This window comes from Bubalus kerabau, chromosome 11, assembly GCF_029407905.1.
Source record: "Bubalus kerabau isolate K-KA32 ecotype Philippines breed swamp buffalo chromosome 11, PCC_UOA_SB_1v2, whole genome shotgun sequence".
Lineage (NCBI taxonomy): Eukaryota > Metazoa > Chordata > Mammalia > Artiodactyla > Bovidae > Bubalus > Bubalus kerabau.
This window is the reverse complement of record NC_073634.1, coordinates 57,137,624-57,161,440: the sequence shown is the minus strand read 5'-3', so window position 1 is coordinate 57,161,440 and position 23,817 is coordinate 57,137,624. Positions and strand designations below refer to the sequence as shown.

Sequence of the window (23,817 nt, the reverse complement as noted above, 5' to 3'; positions counted from 1 at the left end):
AAGGAATTGCACATCTAATAAAAGATCAGAAACTAAAATATAAAGGTAAATCATGTTCATAAAATATTAATAATCAAAGGTAACCTCTAGAACTGAAAACTAATATAACCAAAAGTAAAATTTTAAATAAATATATGGCTCAGATGGTAAAGCATCTGCCTGCAATACAAGAGACCTGGGTTCTATCCCTGGGTCAGGCAGATCCCCTGGAGAAGGAAATGGCAACCCACTCCAGCATTCTTGCCTGGAAAATCCCATGGTCAGAGTAGCCTGATAAGTTACAGTTCATGGGGTCACAAAGAGTTGGACATGACTAAGAGACTTCACTTCACTTTCAATGATTAAAAAACTTACTGACCTCTAAGGTAAATTTGGGGAAAAAATATCTATAGAATAGCAGAGTAAAATATAAAATAAAACAGAAAAGAATATAGGGAAATTTTTTCAGCAAAGAACTATTTGAAGAAATTATATTTTAAAATTGCCATGTTTAGCTTGGACCAACATAACAAAATGCTATTGACTGGATAGCTTAAACAATAGAAGTTTATTTCTCACAATTCTGAAGCTAGATAGTCTAAGCTTTATGGCAGAAACAAATTCAATTTCTGGTGAGAGCTCTCTTCCTGGTTTGCAGGCAGATACTTTCCTGCTGTGTCCTCATGTGGCAGTGAAAGATATAAAGAAAGCATATTTGATGTCTTTTATTATAAGAGCAATAATCCCATCATGAGGGCCTCATCCACATGGCCTCATCTAAGCCTAATTACTTCCCAAAGTCCCCCTCCAAATACCATTACTTTGGGGGTTAGTGCTTTAACATAAGGATTTGAGGAAACATTATTTAGTTCATAACAAAGATTTTCAAGAATTTTTTTAAAATGTCAACCTCATTGATTCAGGAAGCCAAAAATCCTAATGAACACAAATAAGGCACTTCCCTGGTCTAGTGATTAGTAATGTACCTGCCAATAGAGAGGATGTGGGTTCCATTCATGGTCCGGAAAAACTCCAGATGCTGTGGGGCAACTGAGCCCCTCCACCACATTTACTGAGTCTGTGCTGTAAAGCCCATGTTTCAGAACTACTGAGCCTGCATGCTGCAACCACTGAAGCTTGTGAGCCTCAGAGCCCAGTTCTGAAACAAGAGAAATCATCATAATGAGATGCCTTCAAACCCCAAGTAGAGAGTAGCCTCTGCTTGCTTCAACTAGAGAAAGCCATGAGCAGCAACAAAGATCCAAGGCAGCCAAAAAAAAAAAAAAAAAAAAAAAAAAAAATTAATTAATAAAAAAATTTTAAAAGACAAATGAAAACAAATCCCCATCAAGATACATCATAGTTAATGAGTACGACATCAAAATGGAAAGGATCTTTAAAGCCAGAGAGAAAAGAAAGAATATCTTTAAAGGGATAAAAATTGACTTGATGGTTGTCTTAATAAAAATAATAGAAACCAGATGACCAAGAATGGTACTACCAATATATTAAGGGCAAAGGATAGATTTGTTCAGACAAAAGCACAATTTTCTACCAACAAATACATGCTAGTGGAAAAGTTGAGGTTATAGTTCAGACAAAAGGAAAGCAATCTAGGGGGAATGTCGGAGAAACAGAAACTAATGAAGCACAAAGAAAATGGTGACTACTTGGGTATGTGTGTGTGTGTGAAAGTCACTCAGTCACTTCCAACTCTTTGCAAACCTATGGACTGTAGCCCACCAGGCTCCTCTCTCCATACAGATTTTCCAGGCAAGAATACTGGAGTGGGTTGCCATACTCCTCCAGGGGATCCTACCAACCCAGGGATCGAACCCAGACCTCAGGCCTTGCAAATGGATTCTTTATCATCTGAGCTACCAGGGAAACCTCAACAAAAACGGACTGTATAAGACAAAAATATATTGTTCAGTTAAAAGTGACAAGGCAGATATAAATTATTACAAAATCATGTACTTTTGTTAATTATAGTTGAAGTTTTCCATAATTTTTGTAATATTTCAGAGCAAGAAAAATACAAACATTAACTAGTGGTTATGATAAGTTGAATGTGCACAACAAAATACTAAAATAATAGAAATAAAGTATATAACCTGCAAACTAATGGAGAGAAATGTAAGAAATATTTTTTTTTTTAATGAAGAAAATTAAGATTGGAAAGGAAAAACTTTAAGAAAGGGTGAAATAGTACAAAAACTGTGATAGAAATAACTGTGATAGTTTAATGACAATAAATGTAAATGATCCAAATGTTACACTTAAAAGAGAAAAACTGTCAGAATTTTTTTTAAAATCCTGATACCTGTTGTAGGGAAACAATATGACTTAATTATGCATAAACCTGAAAGAATGAAAAATATATGCTATGGAAGTTATAATGAATTAAAGTTGGCATGACTATATTCATAATAGATGATGAAAATTTTAAGGTTAAAAACATTACTAGAAAAAGAGAAAATATATAACTGTCAAAATTCAACTCCCAGGAAGACCAACAATTATAAAGCTGTCTGAGTAAAATAACAGCCTTAAAACATGAAGAAAAAATTGACAGAACTAGGAAAAGGAAGGATGGAAGCAAACCTATCATTATAGTAAGAGATATAACACATTTCTATCCTTGACAGACGAAATAGATAATGAGTAAACATAGAAGAGGTTAATAATACACTCAAAAATAATATTTAGTCATTCTGGAATGGTGGAATGGGCAAGTAGGTGAACTTTCCCTCTGTATAGAACAAAAGGATAATAAAATCAAAACTAAAATCCACCATTTCAGACATCTGGCAATTGGGCAAAAAGCCACAAAATAAACTGAAGCTTATCTATCGTTGGACCACCGACCTTAGGTAAAATAGCAGGGTCTGGGACATTTTAACTTAGGGCTATACTCACTCCTTCCAGAGCTACCGTTAACAAAAGCAGGCAGCACTGTGGACAACAGAGATATCTGACCAGTTTGGGAGATCTGTTAAAAGCACCATATCTTTTATTTCCAATATTCTGGGAGGTGGGTCATAGAGGATCCTGCTGTGATGTATGTCAGAGAGTGTTTTGCCTATGTTCTCCTCTAGGAGTTTTATAGTTTCTGGTCTTACGTTTAGATCTTTAATCCATTTTGAGTTTATTTTTGTGTATGGTGTTAGAAAGTGTTCTAGTTTCATTCTTTTACAAGTGGTTGACCAGAGTTCCCAGCACCACTTGTTAAAGAGATTGTCTTTAATCCATTGTATATTCTTGCCTCCTTTGTCAAAGATAAGGTGTCCATATGTGCATGGATTTATCTCTGGGCTTTCTATTTTGTTCCATTGATCTATATTTCTGTCTTTGTGCCAGTACCATACTGTCTTGATAACTGTGGCTTTGTAGTAGAGCCTGAAGTCAGGCAGGTTGATTCCTCCAGTTCCATTCTTCTTTCTCAAGATCACTTTGGCTATTCGAGGTTTTTTGTTTTTCCATACAAATTGTGAAATTATTTGTTCTAGCTCTGTGAAGAATGCTGTTGGTAGCTTGATAGGGATTGCATTGAATCTATAGATTGCTTTGGGTAGTATACTCATTTTCACTATATTGATTCTTCCAATCCATGAACATGGTATATTTCTCCATCTGTTAGTGTCCTCTTTGATTTCTTTCACCAGTGTTTTATAGTTTTCTATATATAGGTCTTTAGTTTCTTTAGGTAGATATATTCCTAAGTATTTTATTCTTTCCGTTGCAGTGGTGAATGGAATTGTTTCCTTAATTTCTCTTTCTGTTTTCTCATTATTAGTGTATAGGAATGCAAGGGATTTCTGTGTGTTGATTTTATATCCTGCAACTTTACTATAGTCATTGATTAGTTCTAGTAATTTTCTGGTGGAGTCTTTAGGATTTTCTATGTAGAGGATCATGTCATCTGCAAACAGTGAGAGCTTTACTTCTTCTTTTCCAATTTGGATTCCTTTTATTTCTTTTTCTGTTCTGATTGCCGTGGCCAAAACTTCCAAAACTATGTTGAATAGTAATGGTGAAAGTGGGCACCCTTGTCTTGTTCCTGACTTTAGAGGAAATGCTTTCAATTTTTCACCATTGAGGATAATGTTTGCTGTGGGTTTGTCATATATAGCTTTGATTATGTTGAGGTATGTTCCTTCTATTCCTGCTTTCTGGAGAGTTTTTATCATAAATGGATGTTGAATTTTGTCAAAGGCTTTCTCTGCATCTATTGAGATAATCATATGGTTTTTATTTTTCAATTTGTTAATGTGGTGTATTACATTGATTGATTTGCGGATATTGAAGAATCCTTGCATCCCTGGGATAAAGCCCACTTGGTCATGGTGTATGATCTTTTTAATGTGTTGTTGGATTCTGATTGCTAGAATTTTGTTAAGGATTTTTGCATCTATGTTCATCAGTGATATTGGCCAGAATATTGGAAATAAAAGCAAAAATAAACAAATGGGACCTCATTAACCTTAAAAGCTTCTGCACATCAAAGGAAACTATTAGCAAGGTGAAAAGACAGCCTTCAGAATGGGAGAAGATAATAGCAAATGAAGCAACTGACAAACAACTAATCTCGAGAATATACAAGCAACTCCTACAGCTCAACTCCAGAAAAATAAATGACCCAATCAAAAAATGGGCCAAAGAACTAAATAGACATTTCTCCAAAGAAGACATACAGATGGCTAACAAACACATGAAAAGATGCTCAACATCACTCAGTATCAGAGAAATGCAAATCAAAACCACTATGAGGTACCATTTCACACCAGTCAGAATGGCTGCGATCCAAAAGTCTACAAGTAATAAGTGCTGGAGAGGGTGTGGAGAAAAGGGAACCCTCTTACACTGTTGGTGGGAATGCAAACTAGTATAGCCACTATGGAGAACAGTGTGGAGATTCCTTAAAAAACTGGAAATAGACCTGCCTTATGATCCAGCAATCCCACTGCTGGGCATACACACTGAGGAAACCAGAAGGGAAAGAGACACGTGTACCCCAATGTTCATAGCAGCACTGTTTATAATAGCCAGGACATGGAAGCAACCTAGATGTCCATCAGCAGATGAATGGATAAGAAAGCTGTGGTACATACACACAATGGAGTATTATTCAGCCATTAAAAAGAATACATTTGAATCAGTTCTAATGAGGTGGATGAAACTGGAGCCTATTATACAGAGTGAAGTAAGCCAGAAAGAAAAACACCAATACAGTATACTAACGCATATATATGGAATTTAGAAAGATGGTAACAATAACCCTGTGTACGAGACAGCAAAAGAGACACTGATGTATAGAACAGTCTTATGGACTCTGTGGGAGAGGGAGAGGGTGGGAAGATTTGGGAGAATGGCATTGAAACATGTAAAATATCATGTATGAAATGAGTTGCCAGTCCAGGTTCGATGCACGATACTGGATGCTTGGGGCTGGTGCACTGGGACGACCCAGAGGGATGGAATGGGGAGGGAGAAGGGAGGAGGGTTCAGGATGGGGAACACATGTATACCTGTGGCGGATTCATTTTGATATTTGGCAAAACTAATACAGTTATGTAAAGTTTAAAAATAAAATAAAATTAAAAAAAAAATAAAAATAAAAAAAAACAGAAACTGGCAACAGGCCAAAAAAAAATAAATAAATAAAATTGAGGTATAGTTCAAAAAAAAAAAAAAAAAAAAAGCACCATCTCTAGGGCATAGTCAATATTTGTTCAAACTCACAGTTCCTCGGTAATTTCTGTTTTCAAACATATGGTGGCTATTTGATTTGATTTCAAAGTCAGCTCATGGAGGAGTTGCAGCCTACCCCTAGGGCCTTTCCAAAACAATAGCAAACTGCTGGCATCATCTCAGTTGCCTGAGGTTGCGGTTTCAGCTGGGACCATCAGGAGCCCGTCTGGGAATTGAAAAGGAAATTCTGGAAAACATATGTGGTTCTTTTGCCTGGATTCTTTCACTAAGTACACATTTTTTAATGGTTCATTAAATCACTTTGGTATTTTTGGCATATTTGTCAAATGTATTAAAGCATTGTTTTCTTTTTCCTTTACTCCTCAATGTGGTCCAAGGAGGGGAGGAAAATGAGAAGCAACAGACAGTGAGAATATTATGAGGTTGAAATGCATTGTGTCAACTGGGAGGTCAATGGAAGACATGGATCAGCAATCTCATCCTCTAGGTAACAAGCAAAGGATTGCAGACTGCCACTTCATGCTTAAGAACAAAGCAAAGTTTATTAAAGCACAGTTGCACCCTCAGAGAGGGGCTTCACCAGTGGCTCAGAGGTAAAGAATTCACCTACAATGCAGAAGCAGCAAGAGAAGTGGGTTCAATTCCTTCCCCTGGAGGAGGAAATGGCAACCCACTCCAGTAATCCTGCCTGGAGAATCCCATGGACAGAGGAGCCTCACAAAGAGTGGGACATGATTGAGACAACTTAGCACTCTCTCAGAGGGAGAATGGACTCTTTCTGTGAAGTAAAACTAGACCTCCCAAACAGGTTTAAGAGTGTTTGCAAGGAGGTGGGTATGATCATGGGTGAGTGACAGGGGACCCTAATTTGACTGACTGTCCTGAGTTCTGTAACAAGTTCATCATTGCCTATGCCACTGCCCTTGATTCACTAAGAAAAGTCCAGTTAGGAGAGGGCAAAACCACATGCAGATTTTACCATAATGATGGTATAATAAGTTTAGGTTACTAGAAGTTATATGCCTATTTAGTCTGGACATGTGCAGTCTGGGGAGGGTCTACAGTTCTTTCCCTTTAACAGGATAATTTGCCCACCATCCGACCATAGTTTTGCTTGTTCTGAGTGAGGTCAGGGTAGGGTCCACAGGACAATGGAGAGTTACTTGACTATTCCTCTCCTGTCTTTAGCCCCTGTCACCTCTCTTTGCTGGTAATGTCAGAGGAGGATCCCCAGACGGTTGGGGTGTGACTTATTTAATCACTTCTAATCTTTTCACCTTGGATACCTCCTTGCTGCTAATGTCTAACTACCTAACAGGAACACATACGTAAACTTTGGTGTGGATTCATCTTTTAAATGAAAGAGAGAAAGTGGATCCAGTAAAAGAGAAGAGAAGAAGGAATCATTATGAAGGAGAACAATCCCAAAGTTAATTACAACACCGTGACACTATCAGAGGTATTCCCTGGTGGCTCAGATTATAAAGCGTCTGCCCGCAATGCGGGAGACCAGGGTTTGATCCCCAGGTTGGTAAGATCCCCTGGAGAAGGAAATGGCAATCCACTCCAGTACTCTTGCCTAGAAAATTCCATGGATGGGGGAGGCTGGTGGGCTACAGTCCAGGGGTCGCAAAGAGTCAGACACTATCAGGCACTCTAAGAATCATTTGGTATATATTATGACATTTTATCACAGCAACCTGATAAGGTAATTTTATTATATTAATTCATAAAGATGTTAATGTTTCACAGAAACTAGTTGGAGATTTCATTCTGAAACCTCTATTCTTCATTTCTGAATTATTATCGAGCTCAGCTCCAGCTGCTTACTGCTCAAAAAGTTAATATTAAAGAATTGATAGGCAGTTGTTGGTGGAAAGTAAAGCTGCTTTTAATCAGAATGTCAGCAAACTGGGGGAGAAGACAGACTCCATGTTCTTCTAAAACCAACTCTAAAGATTCTGCTTGGCCATGAAAGTTTTAAAGGGAAAAGGGAAAGTAATCTCAGTTAATCACTGAGATACGGATTCAGAGTCACTGCCATTCCCTACTGTGTGCAGACTTGTGGACCTCTTGTGATCTTCCTCTAGATATTCTCTTTTTCACACAGTTTGTTCACAAGATCACTGAATGGGAAGCGAGGGAATACATCTATGCTCAGTTGCTCAGTCGAGTTGGACTTTTTGTGGCTCCATGGACTGTAGCCTGTCAGGCTCCTCTGTCCATGGGATGCAAGAATTTTGGAGTGGGTTGCCATTTCCTACTCCAAATGATTTTCCCCACTTTGGGATTGAACCCGTGCCTCTTGCATTTCCTACATTGGCAGGCAGATTCTTTAACACTAACACCATCTGGGAAGCCCAGGGAATAGATCTGGTTATCTGTTAATTACTTATTCTTTTCTACTTCTTAGATCTACAGAAAGAATCAAAAAGTTAGGGAGGATATTGTGTGATCAAAAGATGTGAAAAGTGTACTTGGACTGGAGACAAACAGAGCACAGAGGTATCTGGTTTAAGTTAGTTACAATAGAGCTTTGCTAAGGTGGCAAGGCAAAAGGGGTTTCCTGAGGGCAAATATAGCATCTGTAAAACAGCTCAGAAATGCCCATCAGTGAGTGAATCTGTGACTTTATTGTTCTAATCATTAACTATTGATACTTGAGCCTCTCTCTTTTCTTTTCTCTGACTCAGGGAAGCCTGGGAGATTTCAGCTTTCCTAAAAACAAGTGGCAGGTAACAAGGAAGGACTTTTGCACTTGGGAGTTGGGGGGGTGCCCTGGGTTCTGATCATTCCAGTCTGAGCAGTGAAGAATCATGTTACAAGAGGACAGAGTTACAGAAATGTTAATGAGACTTAGGATGAGAAAGTGCCATTAAGTAATCCTATAACCCAATGGCATCCTTGCCAGGATAGTTAAATAAAGGAACATCACAGAGGGATGGTCTAATTTTGAATGGTGCTTTAGTTTTCTACTCCTGTGTTTTATCCATAGGTGAAGTACTGCAAGACCAGACATGGATCAAGATAGAGAAAACTAGAAATTGTTTTACAGTTTTATTATATTCACAGTTGCCTAGGGATGATAGTAGGGCAAACCACACAGGATCTCTAAGAGGAAGCACTAGGATTAGTGAGGTTGTAAAGAAGGCAGGGGAGCTGTTGACAAGCACATTTGTTGTGGTTTCCTTGGGAAGAAATGGTTGCCGTAAGCAGGTTTAGTTCAGTTCAGTTCATTCAGTCACTCAGTCGTGTCTGATTCTTTGCAATCCCATGGACTGCAGCATGCCAGGCCTCCCTGTCCATTACCAACTCTCAGAATTTACTCAGACTCATGTCCATTGAGTCAGTGATGCCGTCCAACCATCTCATCCTCTGTCTTCCCCTTCTCCTGCCTTCAATTTTTCCCAACATCAGGGTCTTTTCAAATGAGTCCATTTGTTGCATCAGGTGGCCAAAGTACTGGAGTTTCAGCTTCAACATCAGTCCTTCCAATGAACACTCTGGACTGATCTCTTGAGGATGGACTGGTTGGATCTCCTTGCAGTCCAAGGGACTCTCAAGAGTCTTCTCCAACACCACAGTTCAAAAGCATCAGTTCTTCTGTGCTCAGCCCTCTTTATGGTCCAACTCTCACATCCATATATGACTACTGGAAAAACCATAGCCTTGGCTAGTCAGACCCTTGTTGGTTTTTAATATGCTGTTTAGGCTGGCCATAACTTTCCTTCCAATGAGTAAGTGTCTTTTAATTTCATGGCTGCAGTCACCATCTGCAGTGATTTTTGAGCCCCCAAAAATAAAGTTTGTTACTGTTTTCATGATTTCCCTATCTATTTGCCATGAAGTGATGGGACCGGATGCCGTGATCTTAGTTTTCTGAATGTTGAGTTTTAAGCCAACTCTTTCACTCTCCTTTTTCACTTTCATCAAGAGGCTCTTTAGTTCTTCTTCACTAAGGGTGGTGTCATCTGCATATCTGAGGTTAAAGAAATTTCTCCTGGCAATCTTGAGTCCAGCTTGTGCTTCATCCAGCTCAGCATTTCACATGATGTACTCTGCATATAAATTAAATAAGCAGGGTGATAATAGACAGCCTTGATGTTCTCCTTTTCTTATTTGGAACCAGTCTGTTGTTCCATGTCCAGTTCTAACTGTTGCTTCCTGATCTGCATACAGGTTTCTCAAGAGGCAGGTCAGGTGGTCTGGTATTCCCATCTCTTTCAGAACTTTCCACAGTTTTTTGTGATCCACACAGTCAAAGGCTTTGGCATAGTCAATAAGGCAGAAATAGATGTTTTTCTGGAACTCTCTTGCTTTTTCAAAGCAGGTTTAGGATGAGCTCATTTGAATAATTACAGCAAGCAGCACAGGGGCTGCCCCTGCTTGGCTGGTATTTGACCCTGGAGATATTAGGGTGGGTGTATGTTGTATGTTGGCCTGGTACAGGGCTTCTTATGTGGCTCAGTGGTAAAGAATCCACTGGCCAAATGCAGGAGACACAGGAGATGCAGATTCAATCCCTGGGTCAGGAAGATGCCCTGGAGGAGGAAATGGCAACCCACTCCAGTGTTCCTGCCTTGAAAATTCCATGGACAGAGGAGACTGGTGGGCTACAGTCCATTGAGTCACAAAGAGCTGGACACGCTGAGAGACTGAGCAACAACACCACAACATGGTGGCCTGGAGTGTGAACGCCAGATAAGGAAGATGATTGAAGGTGTGGACTTCACTGTTTAAGAAGGGAAGCTGACCTGCCTTCAGTCAGATCCTCAAAACTGGATTAAGACCACATTAAAAAAAAAAAAAAAAAAGTATAGTGTGTGTTGCTGGACCAAATTAACACAAATCCAGCAGCTTAAAATGAGACACCTTTATATCTCACAGTTCTGGAAATCAGAAGCCCAGTGGGGCCAACTAATGCCTCAGCTTAGAAATCAAGGTGTTAGCCTACATTGCTCACCAAAGATTCTGAGGAAATCCTTGTTTTCATGTTCAGAAGGTTGTTGGCAAAATTCAGCTCCATGTGATTTTAGAACTGGGGCTCCTATTTCCTTGCTGGCTGTTGGCCCAGGGACAAGGGAATAAGGGGTCTTTCTCAATTTCTGGAGAATGTCTGTCTTTGGCTAGTAGATCCCTTCATCCATTTGCAGAGGTAAACAATGGCACAAATAACTTTTCATGCATCAAAAGTCTTTGACTTCTTTTTCTGCCTTATTCCTCCACTTCCAGCCAGAGAAAGTTGTGTAATGTTAATAGCCAGGTCTGTGGCTAACATAAAGTGTCAGCCTGCCATACCTTCACTGATTCACTTCTTATCCACCTACCCAGGTGCATTACTCAAAAAGTATCAGAAGATACCTGGGAGCAGGTGAGACTGACCAATATAAGGATTCATATTATAAACATATCTTTTTAGCTTGTTTGGTTGCTTATTAAGAGAATACATATTTGAGTATATAAATGCTTAAAATAAGAGGTCTTCATATTTTCTGAATTTTTCTTCTGCATTATTTCAAATAAATAATTTTTTGGTTTGTTTTGAGTTTTATTTTTATTTATTTATTTTTTTACTGTAACCTGAGTAGAATTGAATTTGAAAGTAACATTACAAATTCAAAGTAACAATTCATGATGAAGATGGTATATCATATATGTAAAGCACTTTGAGAACTTAAAAAGTCAACTGGCAAATTGAAAGTAGTATTCACTAACTGGAATTTGATATTTTTCCTTAGTGAAATCCTTACTTGTCTCTACTGCTTGCTTCTATTTAACTGGTGTCTTCTTTTTTTATTAGACTATAGGGAAGTTCATGGTTGAAGAGGCCAGATAGGTCATATTGGAACATGAAATTGTCAAAGCTCCAGAGATTAGCTTTTTTCTTGGGATGTGATGTAGTAGAAAAAGCCCTGGAGAGGGAGATTGGAGATCTAATTTGAAACTCAGTTCTGCCATTCTGCCAGCGATCACTGACTTTGCAAATCATTGGTTATATGGGCCTTGGTTTGTATATTCTGACACTTCTATTACTACCATTAAATAATAGTTTTGAGTGATCAAAATTGTTACAGAACTTTGTAGTTAATATGCATATTCCTTTATCTGTAATAATGCATTTAATACTTACAACTCTATGAAGCAGAACTTATTATTATATTTTTCCTGGTTTAAAAATACTTTGAGGAAATGGAGAATCAAAGAAATTGAGTAGCATCATCAAGATCATGTAGCTGGAGTCAAGTCCAGGTCTGTTTAAATTCAAAGCAGTGGATATTGTCTCTATGGTCATTTTACTATGATTTTGTTCATGAGGTTAATATCAGTATATATATATCTGGCAAATGACAACAGAATGCATGATGATTATAGTTTATTATGTAATTTCCTTGTCTCATAGCCCATGGCAACAAATATTTTCTGTTTCAGATCAAACTTCCTTCCAATTAAAGTCAGGTTGATCTAGTTTGATCTAGCTTGATGTAATTCTTCTCCTCATCTGTGAAAGAACATTTGGCTTTCTCTCATAGGATTCTTTGCTCACTTCCCTTTTGGGCTATTTTCCCCAAATATTTCATTTGACTGGGTTCATATGACTTTTATCCATTTGCATAGCCCATTTGTAAATTCTCAGATTTCTTAGTTCCTTTCAGTATCTCTTCATCTTCAGATTCTTTGAGTTTGAAACTATATTTTTCAAGAAAGCTGTATGTGGTCTTGGACCACATTTATTTATACAAAAATCATAAATTGAGGGGATGGAAATGTTGAGTTCTAAATCACAAATGCTTTTTAAATTGAATTTTCTCTTCTTCCAAATAAAATTTTTGTATCATGATAAACATTTTCCCCAGAGAAGTTAATCACCTAGTCAAGCAGGTGATTGCATCAAGTGGCCTTTTGTGATTTCCACTTCAAATATACTCTTCATGTCAAGCAGTCCCTGCAGAATAATAGCAATGTGGCCTCCCCTAGTTGGACTCTTGAACAACCAAAGTGAGAGCCTGCTTAATATAACTAAATGATCATCCTTCTTTTATTGACAGAAATTGTGGTGCTTGAAAGCTATTGCCAAGAGATTTGGAATTTTTATTGAGAATTCCAGGAAGCCTAAGAGTTCTGGGTAATATGTTAATTACTGAGAAGAAATCTTCCCCTTTGGGACCAAAATCTGACTTCTAATTACATAAAAATGTCAATAAATCATTAGAGTTCCACTTTCTTATTTATATGATCTCTTTTCTTGATGGAATATATGAAAATGATGGGAATTCCAGTATTTTTGAAAGATGAGTGTGTTTCTTTTTTGTTTGTTTATATGTATTTAGGGAAATCACACAGTAGTCCTTGTTACCTCAGAAAGTTTGTCCCTTGACTCTCCCCAGGAAATCTTTCTGAGCATGTTCCACACACTGTGCATCAAAATCTGTAAACCCAGTAACATTCAGAACAAACGTAAGGGGTGTTGGCATTTACACTGTAAACAGTGTTGAATCTTCTCTAAAGGAATTCTTGCTCAGAGACAAAGTCCTATGAGTTTTAGAACAATTCTTAGACAGTAATTTTCTGTTTATCTTCTTGAGTGAGTGAGTGAGTGAAGTTGCTCGGTCGTGTCTGACTCTTTGCGACCCCGTGGACTGTAGCCCACTGGGCTCCTCTGTCCGTGGGATTCTCCAGGCAAGAGTACTGGAGTGGGTTGCCATTTCCCTCTCCAGGGGATCTTCCCAACCCAGGGGTCAAACCCAGGTCTCCCGCATTGCAGGCAGACGCTTTAACCTCTGAGCCACCTTGAGCCTCAAATTTAAAGACCGAGTTCCTTATCTTGGCATTCAGGATAGTGCATAGACTTGAAGCAAGGTAAATTTCTTCTTTTCCCCATCATGGTGCAGACACATGAGTCCTGCCCAAACCTCTAATTAGCCACAGTGATGGAAAGTGATTTGAGGATCAGCTTTGAGAGGGAGTTTTGCAGACCACTTGGGCCTATTTCTAAGGTTTCATTTACTTATTAATTAATGTTTCCAACATTCTGCCTTCATATTTTCTATCTAACCACTTCAATAAATCAATTTTTGTTGCATTGGCTTTCTGTTTATGAAAACATGAAACAACGCAATTACATTATTCATAAGAGAATTCATTATTTTAATTTTTCTCTATTAAAAAATATATTACTTATAGTTTTAGAAATCTTCAGTTATCTATAAAATTATTATCCTTTTGGTGCTCCCCATTACACCATATGTTTAGGCTCAAACATTTTTCAAAAGAGAACTGAATACACACACACCTCCCTAATATATTTCAGTTTTTTGTATGTGAGCAGTATATAGGACCTGTGCTACTCTCCTAGACTCTATTAGGGTATGTAACACTGCATATGGCTAGTAAGGGGCATCAAAAGGGCTTCAAGTGATGAGAATAGTTCTTTTAATCAGATACAGTGTTAATAATCTAATAATCAGAAATGAGGTATTTTAGAGCATATTTTCATGTGTGCGTGCTCAGTAGTGTCTGAGTCTGTGACTCCATTGACTGTAGCCCACCAAACTCTTTTTATTAAAATCTTTTTATATGTTTATTATTATTATTATTTTACTTTACAATATTGTATTGGTTTTGCCATACATCAACATGCATCCGCCACGGGTGTACATGTGTTCCCCAACCTGAACCCCTCCTCCCACCTCCCTCCCCATACCATCCCTCTGGGTCATCCCAGTGCACCAGCCCCAAGCTTCCTGTATCCTGCATCTAACCTGCACTGGTGATTCATTTCTTATATGATATTATACATGTTTTAATGCCATTCTCCCAAATCATCCCCCCCTCCCTCTCCCACAGAGTCCAAAAGACTTTTATATACATCAGTGTCTCTTTTGCTGTCTCGCATACAGGGTTGTCGTTACAGAGTGAAGTAAGCCAGAAAGAAAAACACCAAACTCTTCTGTCCATGGAATTTTCTAGGGAAGAATACTGGAGTGGATTGCTGTTTCCTACTCCAGAGGATCTTCCTGACCCAGGGATCAAACCTGAGTCTCTTGCATTGACAACTGGATTCTTTACCACTGTACCGCTTGGGAAAGTGAAAGTGAAAGTTGCTCAGTCATGTCAGACTCTTTGGAACTCCACGGACTATCCAGTCCATGAAATTTTCCATAATACTGGAGTGGGTAGCCTTTCCCTTCTCCAAAAGATCTTCCCAACCCAAGGATTGAATCCAGGTCTCCTACACTGCAGGCAGATTCTTTACCAGCTGAGCCACAGTGGAATTCCAAGAATACTGGAGTGGGTAGTCTATCCCTTCTCCAGCAGATCTTCCCGACCCAGGAATCCAGCCTGGGTCTGCTTCATTGCAGGCGGATTCTTTACCAGCTGAGCTGTCAGGGCAGCCCCATGACCTGGGAAGCCTCTATATATTCATGAGTCAGCTACAAAAACCTCACAGTGTGACTTCCATAGGAATGCTTTTGGGGTGTGAAAGTACTGTTTTGCTCCAGTTCCTCATTAGGTCTTTTGAACAGAGGAAGAAATAGCAAATTTAGACTTTTATTTTAAATAATATTAGGGATGCTAGCCATTTGTGTGTGCATCAGCCACCCTTCCTCTTATTGTCCCTTCAGCACCTTGGCTTGTCATGGAGATTGAAACATGGCTAGCTCAAATTTGATTTTATTATAGTTGCATAAATATGCATTACTATTAATTCTCAACATTTCATGACCACCCACCTGAAGGAAATTGCCATTCTTTTCTGTCAGCAGACACCACTCACTGTGGCAGTGAATCTTGACTTTGTTCTGAGGAAATCAGCCCCAGCAAGAGGTCCTGGTGAGCAGTGGTAGTCGGGTTGTTGCTAAATCATGTTTGACTCTTTGAGACCCCATGGACTGCAGTATGCCAGGCTCCCCTGTCTCTTCTATCTCCTGGAGTTTTGCTCAGGTTCATGTCCATTGAGTTGGGTAGGTCACAAATATTCCATAGAGTCAAGAAGTTTCCTGTGGCTTTCTGATGAGTCGCTACTCTTTTTCCAAATTCTTTGAAAAATCACTAGAATTATTTCAAATAAATTCATCAATGATTTTTAATGTTGCCAACAACCAGATGCTAAGAAGACAGTATCTTTTATTTCCCCCTAGAATATCCCTTCTAATACGAAGAATTCTGATTTCCAGATTGATGCATGTGCATCTTTTTCAACTACCCTAGATAGATTTTTTTCTTTCTCCCTTTCTTTCTCTTCTTTCTTCCTTCCCATTTTTTTTTTTCCTCTTTGACTTCTCTTCCTTGGTTGTACAATACCACTATGCCATTGTTGTTATTCAATCCCCAATGATTCATGTGTGAATCATTGTGATTCCACAGACTGCAGCAAGCCAGGCTTCCCTGGACTTTACTGTCTCTTGGAGTTTGCTCAAACTTATGTCTATTGAGTTGATGATGCCAAACAATCTTCTCATCCTCTGTCACCCCTTCTCCTTCTCCCCTCAATCTTTCCCAGCATCAGGGTCTTTTTGCAATGATTTGATTCTTCACATAAAGTAGCAAGAATAATTTGTATTTGCTCTTCTTCTCTTTCATTATGTTATGTTCCCCTTTTCTGAAGAGCTTATATCATTTTCATCTCTCAGTCTCCAGTATTTATAAGAGGTGAGTTATATGATACATGATCCATAAACATTGAGACAGGAAAAATATAGGGAACTTTGGTGATGGAGACAGGAAAAGGAAAAGCTCTGTGAGGCATTTCTTGCTGAAGTCAGGCTCCTGAAGAAAACCACAGAGGAGATATTGGGCAAGGAGGAAACTAGAAGAGCAAATGGCTAATGCAGCAAAGGAAAATTTTTGCCAACTTGACAGTTTTCCTCAGGGCTTGTCTGGTGGGCTTCCCTGGTGGCTCAGATGGTAAAGAATCCACCTGCAATGTGGGAGATCTGGTTTCAATCTCCAGGTTGGGAAGATCCCTTGGAGAAGGATGTGGCAACCCATTCCAATCTGTTTAGTTACACAGGCCCATGTGCTTAAAAGGCCCCTGCACTTGCTTTACTTTTGATGTTGGTGATGTGAAATTCTTAGTATTTTTTGAAGCAGTCTCTCATTTTAATTTTACACTAGGTCCTGCAAATTATATAGCTGTTACTTCTTTTAGTTCCACACAACCCCTCTTCACGTAATCATTGGTCCTCAAGTGTTAAGATCTTAACTATGACCTCCATTAGGGTGATATAGAAAAGTATATGTCTCTTGCTCACCAGTGCTCCCCACCAGCTTCTTCCACACATCTTGGCAACATCTGCAGTGGGATGGGGTTGAGAATGAATGAGTTTAAATTTTTCTCAGTATGGAATGTATCTAAGAAAGCAAATTTATTTCTTTTGAATTTGATATAAAGCTTGCTTTGGAAGACTTTTTGCAAGTCATGAATTAAACTTGGTTAAGGAAAAATTACATGGATATTTAAGATGGGGTTTTACATATCCTGCTCCAGATTTATGTAAATTGTAGCTTTTGATCATGCCTCACTGAGAGACAATCTATTAAACAGTTAACAAGCCACCAATGTTTAAGTCCCACTTCTGTCCCTACCAAATATCTGATCTTAGGCAAATTTTCTAATTTCTTAAAGATTAACATCAATTTTCTTATGAATAAATTGGGGATAATGTGGTGGATTCATAGGGTTGTTCTGCAAATTAAATGAGGATGAAATTAGTTAATATATAGAAAGTACTCATAGAAGTGCATTGTATGTAGTAAGCACTACATAAAATAATTGTTATCATTAATATGCACAAGGGGTGGCTGAATTCCTCAAAGTTTGTGAGGAAATGTACTATTGCTATGACTGGTGCATGCTCAGTTGTGTCCGACTCTTTGTAACCCTGTGGACTGTAGCCCACCATGCTCCTCTGTCCATGGGATTTTTCAGGCAAGAATGCTGGAGTGGGGTGCCATTTCCTCTTCCAGGAGATCTTTTCGACCCGTGAGTCGAGCTGGCCTCTCCTGTGTCTCCTGCATTGCGGGTGCACTCTTTAAAGCTTGAGCCATTGGGGAAGGTTCAGAGTAAATTTTTAATGGGTAAGGAGGAAGAATAGGAGTAGCAAGATAGACACCTTGCCAGGTAGATGTCTAGTAATACATGTATATGAATATATAAACATATATATATATACACACATACATATATATATATATAATTAAGCAGGTCTCTAATGCTCCTGCAATATGGTGTCTGCTTTATGCTGCCTGTAAATAGTATTGGGAGACAGGTCACTGGAGTAATGCTATGCTAAAACAAATTTATTTTAAAAATTCCTATTCTTATGTGTTTCCTTGACTCAGAGCAGAGAATAAGATGAAATTTTAAAGGCTCAAAGGGAACAAATTGGAGAAGAAAATGGCAACCTACTCCAGTATTCTTGCCTGGAGAATCCTGTGGAGAGAGGAACCTGGTGGGCTGCCATCTATGGGGTCGCACAGAGTTGGACACGACTGAAGCAACTTAGCAGCAGCAGCAGCAGCAGGGAATAAATGGAAGATTAACTCCATCTGTTGCTCTCCAGGCATTGTGAGAGGCTTTTCTTGAAGGATGCATCATCTGAACTCTCTCCATTGCTCTTTCTCCTCCCTGCACATTGGCTCTAGACAAAAAGACACATGCACCCTAATGGAAGATGTGAGCAAAGTGCTGAGTTTGGTGGAATTTGTCTTCTTAGTTCTCCATCCCCCAGTTTTATGCCCTATTTCCTGCTCTTCTTCCCCCAGTTTGATTCCCTATTTCATTTCTTTACTTGTTCACTTATTAATTGTTTTACTCAATAAACATGAAATATGGACTTGTGATGGATACTCAGCTAATTTCTAAAGATACTGTAACAGGTCAGATAAGATCTCTTCTCCTCTGGTTGGGGAAATATACAGTAATAAGTCATAAAATACATTAGCTTATTAAGAATTCTGAAAAGTTATATGAAGGAAATTAACAAGGTTATGAGAAAGCAAAGAGTAAGCAGATTACATGGGAATATTGAGGGTGTATCTCTAAGGAGGTGGCATTTGAACTGATATAAAGGATAGTATTAGTCAACTGTGAAAAGAATTAAAAAGAGTATGTCAGGAAGAAGGAACAGCAAATTCAATTATGCAGAATCAAGAAAAGGGATTGGTATTTTAAAAACACAGTAAAAAAGTGAATGATCCCAGATTGTAAGGAGACAGGAATAAAATAGAGAGCAAGGGGAACAAGGTCATGATAAATGTTCTGGGTCATAGTAAAAGTGTTGGATTTAAATTTAATAGAAAGTGGAAATCATTGGGATTTCCCAGGTGGCTCAGTGGTAAAAAATCCGCCTGTTGATGCAGGAGCCACAAGAAATGTGGGTTCAGTCCCTGGGTATAGAATATCCCCTGGAGGAAGAAATGTCAACCCACTCCAGTATGGGACAGAGGAGGCTGGTGGGCTATAGTCCATGGGATCACAAAAAGTCAGGCATGACTGAAGTGACTGAGCATGCATGCATGGAAATTATTGAGCACATTTGATCAAAGGAGGGAAAAAAAAATTAACTAAGATTTTAAAAGATCACTCATTGGGCAAAAATGGAATCAAAGAGATCAAGGGTCATCCATGCAAGAGGTAAGAATTTGCAAAGTGGTGACAAATAGATGAAGGTAAACAGATTCAAGAGACATTTGGGAAGTGGAACTCACACAAGTGGTAATAGATTTTACGTAGGCCTGAAAGAAATGTACAAAATCAAGGATAAGCTATTTATGTTTGACTTGATCAAGTCAAAAGATGTTACCAACATCCTATCAAAGACTGTTCTCAGAAAAGTATCAGAGTAAACTTGATTTCCATTAATAAAGTGTTTCTTGAGCTTCCTATTACTATATAATCAGTGAATGCTAAACTCACTTCTGTGAATATAACCAAGGGAGCACAGTCAAGGGTATTCTCTCTCTCAGGGAGCTTTGCATTTTAATAGGCAATGGAGACCTAAGCTAAAACAATAACATTCTACAAGCAGGATATTTGACATTTGTGTAGTTTTCTCATATTTTTGCCCTGTGTTCACATCACGTGGGCTCTCATCAGTTCTGCTCTCAGGTTCTATTCACCACTCCTTTTCTTGTCTCTGTTGATCAGTAGTGCCCACTGATTCCAAATACTAGAACATGTTGGAAATAGTTCTCAGAGTATGAAGGCTGGAAACTAGTTGGATGGAAGAGTGGCCGTGTCATTGAGTTTCCTATTTCCAAAAGAAGTGTTTTGTTTGTTTCATTGGACAGTATTTTTCAGCTGCATAGTCAGGACATGTCATAAAATTTCAAGATGCAACTATAATCAAACTTCAATTTTCTGGAAAATTCAGAGATTTGTGTTGATTAAGATGATTTTTGATCCCATATTTTTCTGATTTTCTATAGCTATGTTTTTCTTTTAGTGAAAGTGTAGTCATTCAGTTATGTCCCACTCTTTGCAACCCCATGGACTGTAGTGACCCCATAGACTATAGCCTGCCAGGCTCCTCTGTCTATGGAATTCTCTAAGCAAGAATACTGGAGTGAATTGCCATTTCCTTCTTCAGGGGATCTTCCCAACCCAGGGATCGAACCTGGGTCTCCTGCATTGCAGGCAGATTCTTTACTGTCTGAGCCACAATACTTTAATAGATTTTTTAATCTCCTTTTTTTTCTCCTTAATTGTGGCATTCTCTTATGTCCATCCATAGTCACTGTTACTCTAGGTTTTCTCCAAAGACAATTCCATCCACTTACCCGATTTTAACAGGTGAACTATACACTCACCATTCACAAGCTTCTGTTTCAAAAGCTGACCTAGGCTACAAATACAAGCATACTCATTGGACCATTTAGTGACACCTCAAATAAAATACTTTTAAAATAAACTTTATGTAATTTTTCCTTCCCAATATTTTGACTTGTTAATAAGTATCCAGAAACAATAAAGTCATTTTTTAAAAATAAATATTTTTAAAGTCTTCTGAAGCTGATTTTAACTCACACTCTATTAACTTCGGATGCAATTTCAATAAATTATATTATTGTTCAAAATATTTATTGTGACTCTGTTCAGGATACCAACCTCCTCTAAGATTACTATCCTCTTATTGTCAGACTCGGTCATCAGATTTGATGTATGCCACTTATAAGCCAAAGTTTTGAAAGTTATTTTGTAGTCATCTTCTCTTTACCATCTGACATGAGACTGGAATATCTCAACTAGAGTATATATATATATATATATATATATATATATATATATATATATGTAGTGAAGAAAATATGGAATTGAGTCTTAGAATACTACTGGGTCAAAAATATGAGCAAAACCCAAACCTTTGTTTTTGTCAGAGACTAAATTTTTATTGCACTTGTTGCATATTGTGTTTAGTAATCCCTTCTTAAAATCGTGTATTCCTTGGGAAAAGTCAAAATAGCCCTTTCAGCTAGTCTGTCAGTCAGTTAAAAGGAATTAGCCCAAACATTATGTATACAAACAGCACATTACAAATGTAGATATCTGTGATTTTGGGAATGTTGCAAAGAAGTTAAGAAGAAAGGGGGAATTTAGAAAACTGCGGGGACTTCATCAAAGTATGAGTTGTATGAGTACCATGAGTTGCATGAAGTGAAAGATGAAAATAATAGTATACTCCTGAAAAATATTAATAATTATAACAAATGAATAAAATTAACTACATAAAGGGCTTCTCAGAATTCCTGACACCTGGTAAGTGATTAGTATTTTTTAGGTAAGGAAAGGAACCCAGAGCAATAGGAAGGTATGTAGTCAGTAACCAATTTTTCATTCTCAGAATGGTCAAGGGCAGAGGCTAGAGCTCTGCCATGATGATTCTAAAAAGCATACTTATTATTTTTTTCTAATTAAAACATGAGCCATAATAGCCTGACCTCATTAGAGTAAAGTTATCTCATACCAGCTTGAAAGTTTACCTGTAACTCTCTCACAGCTTCAGATTTACCAGGGAGAAGGAGGACATTGCAGAGTCTCTGGATCTTTCCATCCATCTGGACTTTCACCAATGATTGATACATTTTACTAAAAATAAAATTTCTATTTAATTCACCTGTTTGAAACTTGCCTCATGAAGGCTCATCCTTTTTAAGTCATTATAAATATTAAAAGATTTTTGGTAATCTTGATATTTAGGAATCATATTTAGGTTGGTAACTATTATAACATCATTGTTTTCATATGCTTAAATTTAGAATATCAGTGTACTAATTGATAGACTTCCAGAAAGTGGCAGAGTTCCTCTTCACTTACTGCTGCTGGTCCCCCTGTTTTGAATTTTCTGGTCCAATGCATATTCTTCATTTGATTCATGGTGTATTCTGGAAACGATTCAGAGAAAGGCAGCAGTGTCCATTAATATCTTGTCTTGCCACAGTGAGAACGATTCTGCAACACCACAATTTCTCATGAGAGATGGGTTTTAAATATGTATAGAGTGAGACACTGCTTGATGGATCACAGCACTGGCTGTTTCAATGAGAGAACAAGGCTATCCTGAAGCTAGACATTCCCCTACAGATGACACTCCAGAACTCTGCTGTCAATACACTTAAACTGAAAATAAAAATTGACTGATAACCAGAACACTCTAGTGTGAAAGATGGAGTCATGCCCTCTGCTAAACTGTGATGTTGGGGAAGATTCAGCTTAAGAAAAGCTTCCCATTCTTTCTTCCCAGTCCTAGCTGATAGAATAAACCAATTTTGTACTACATTGTAAATGACTGAGGCTAGTGAAATTTGTTCCTCCATGTCATCACACACGCAAACACACACACACTAAACTAAGGATAGATAGAAGTATCCTTACAAAAAGAATGTATCAGTCTCTATTTATCTGGGGGCTGGGAATGTTATTTTTTCTTACTTTCTCACCTCAGTAACAATAGGAAAACGGTGTTTCTTGCCTTTCTTCTTTAGAAATGAAAGCCTTTTTATATAGAGAAGGCAGAAGAGAAGGATGTGAATGAGTGTCTTTGACCTCTCCAGGGGTTGAAGTTCCATTTTTCTAGGTTTTAGGACTTTCCCTCAATTGTTTTCAAGCTCTGTAATAAATTGTGTCCTTGCAAAAGACAGATCAAAGTTCTAAACCCAGTACCTACTAACGTGACCCTATTTGAAAATAGAGTCATTGCAGATTTAATTAGTTCAGGTAAGGTCATACCGGAGTGCAGTGGGCACTTGAAAGCACTGGTGTTCTTAAAGAAGAAAAGAGAAATGGAGTGAGAAGATGACCATGTGAAGATGGAGGAAAATGTTGAAAGTATTCTGCCACAAGTCACAGATAGCACTGGAAAATCAAGGAAGGATAACCCCTTAGAGGCTTCAGAGAGAGCACAGCCCAGCACATAGATTGGGGTTGAAATTTTAGCCTCCAAAACTGTGACAGAATAAATTTCCATTTTTTAAAGTTACCTAGTTTGTGGTACTTTGTTTTGGAAGCCCTGGAAACTAATATAAGCTCCAATGTACAGATTTATTCAATCTCTTTAACTACTAGGGGAAAAAGGCATCATCTCTGCATGCTTGGTCTCCACCAATTTGCCAACCACTTCTAGCTGAATTCTATTGGGTTGACCAAAAAGTTTTTTCAGATTTTTTCATCACATCTTACAGGAAAATCGTAAACTTTTTGGACAATCCACTACTAGGTTACTCTTCTCTCTAGTGTCTGTCTCTTGTATCTGCTTTAGATAAACCGATGCTCATGTCTCTCTCCCTGCAGTTTCCTGTCTTTCTTAGATTTCTTAGATTTTCTTAGATTTCTTAGTTGTTTGCTCCGTGACCTAAACTCTCTTGTGTGTTCAAGAAATCTAATGATATTACAGTTCATCTACTGTGTATTTCTTTTCTTTTTTTTTTTTTTTTAGTGTAAAAGCTTTACTCTTTCCAGATCTCTAAATCTTGAAACAGAAGCTAGAAATAATGAATTTGATTTGTTTTGCTGTTTTCAGTCTTGTTCAGTTCAACATATTTCAATATACTTTCTAATTGTTTGCAATTTTTTTGCCCCATGGTTATTTAGAAATATATTTTAAATTTTCCATATATTTGGGAAATTTA

At 38.1% G+C, this 23,817-nt stretch overlaps 1 long non-coding RNA gene across 1 annotated transcript; it reads left to right on the top strand.

Annotated features, from left to right (window-relative positions):
- Positions 1 to 8,145: 8,145 nt before the first annotated feature.
- LOC129622671 (uncharacterized) lies at positions 8,146 to 18,250 on the top strand. The gene is made up of 3 exons (XR_008700109.1): positions 8,146 to 8,196; positions 8,385 to 8,426; positions 18,034 to 18,250. It is a non-coding gene; the product is annotated as an uncharacterized LOC129622671 (long non-coding RNA).
- The last annotated feature ends 5,567 nt before the right edge of the window (positions 18,251 to 23,817 follow it).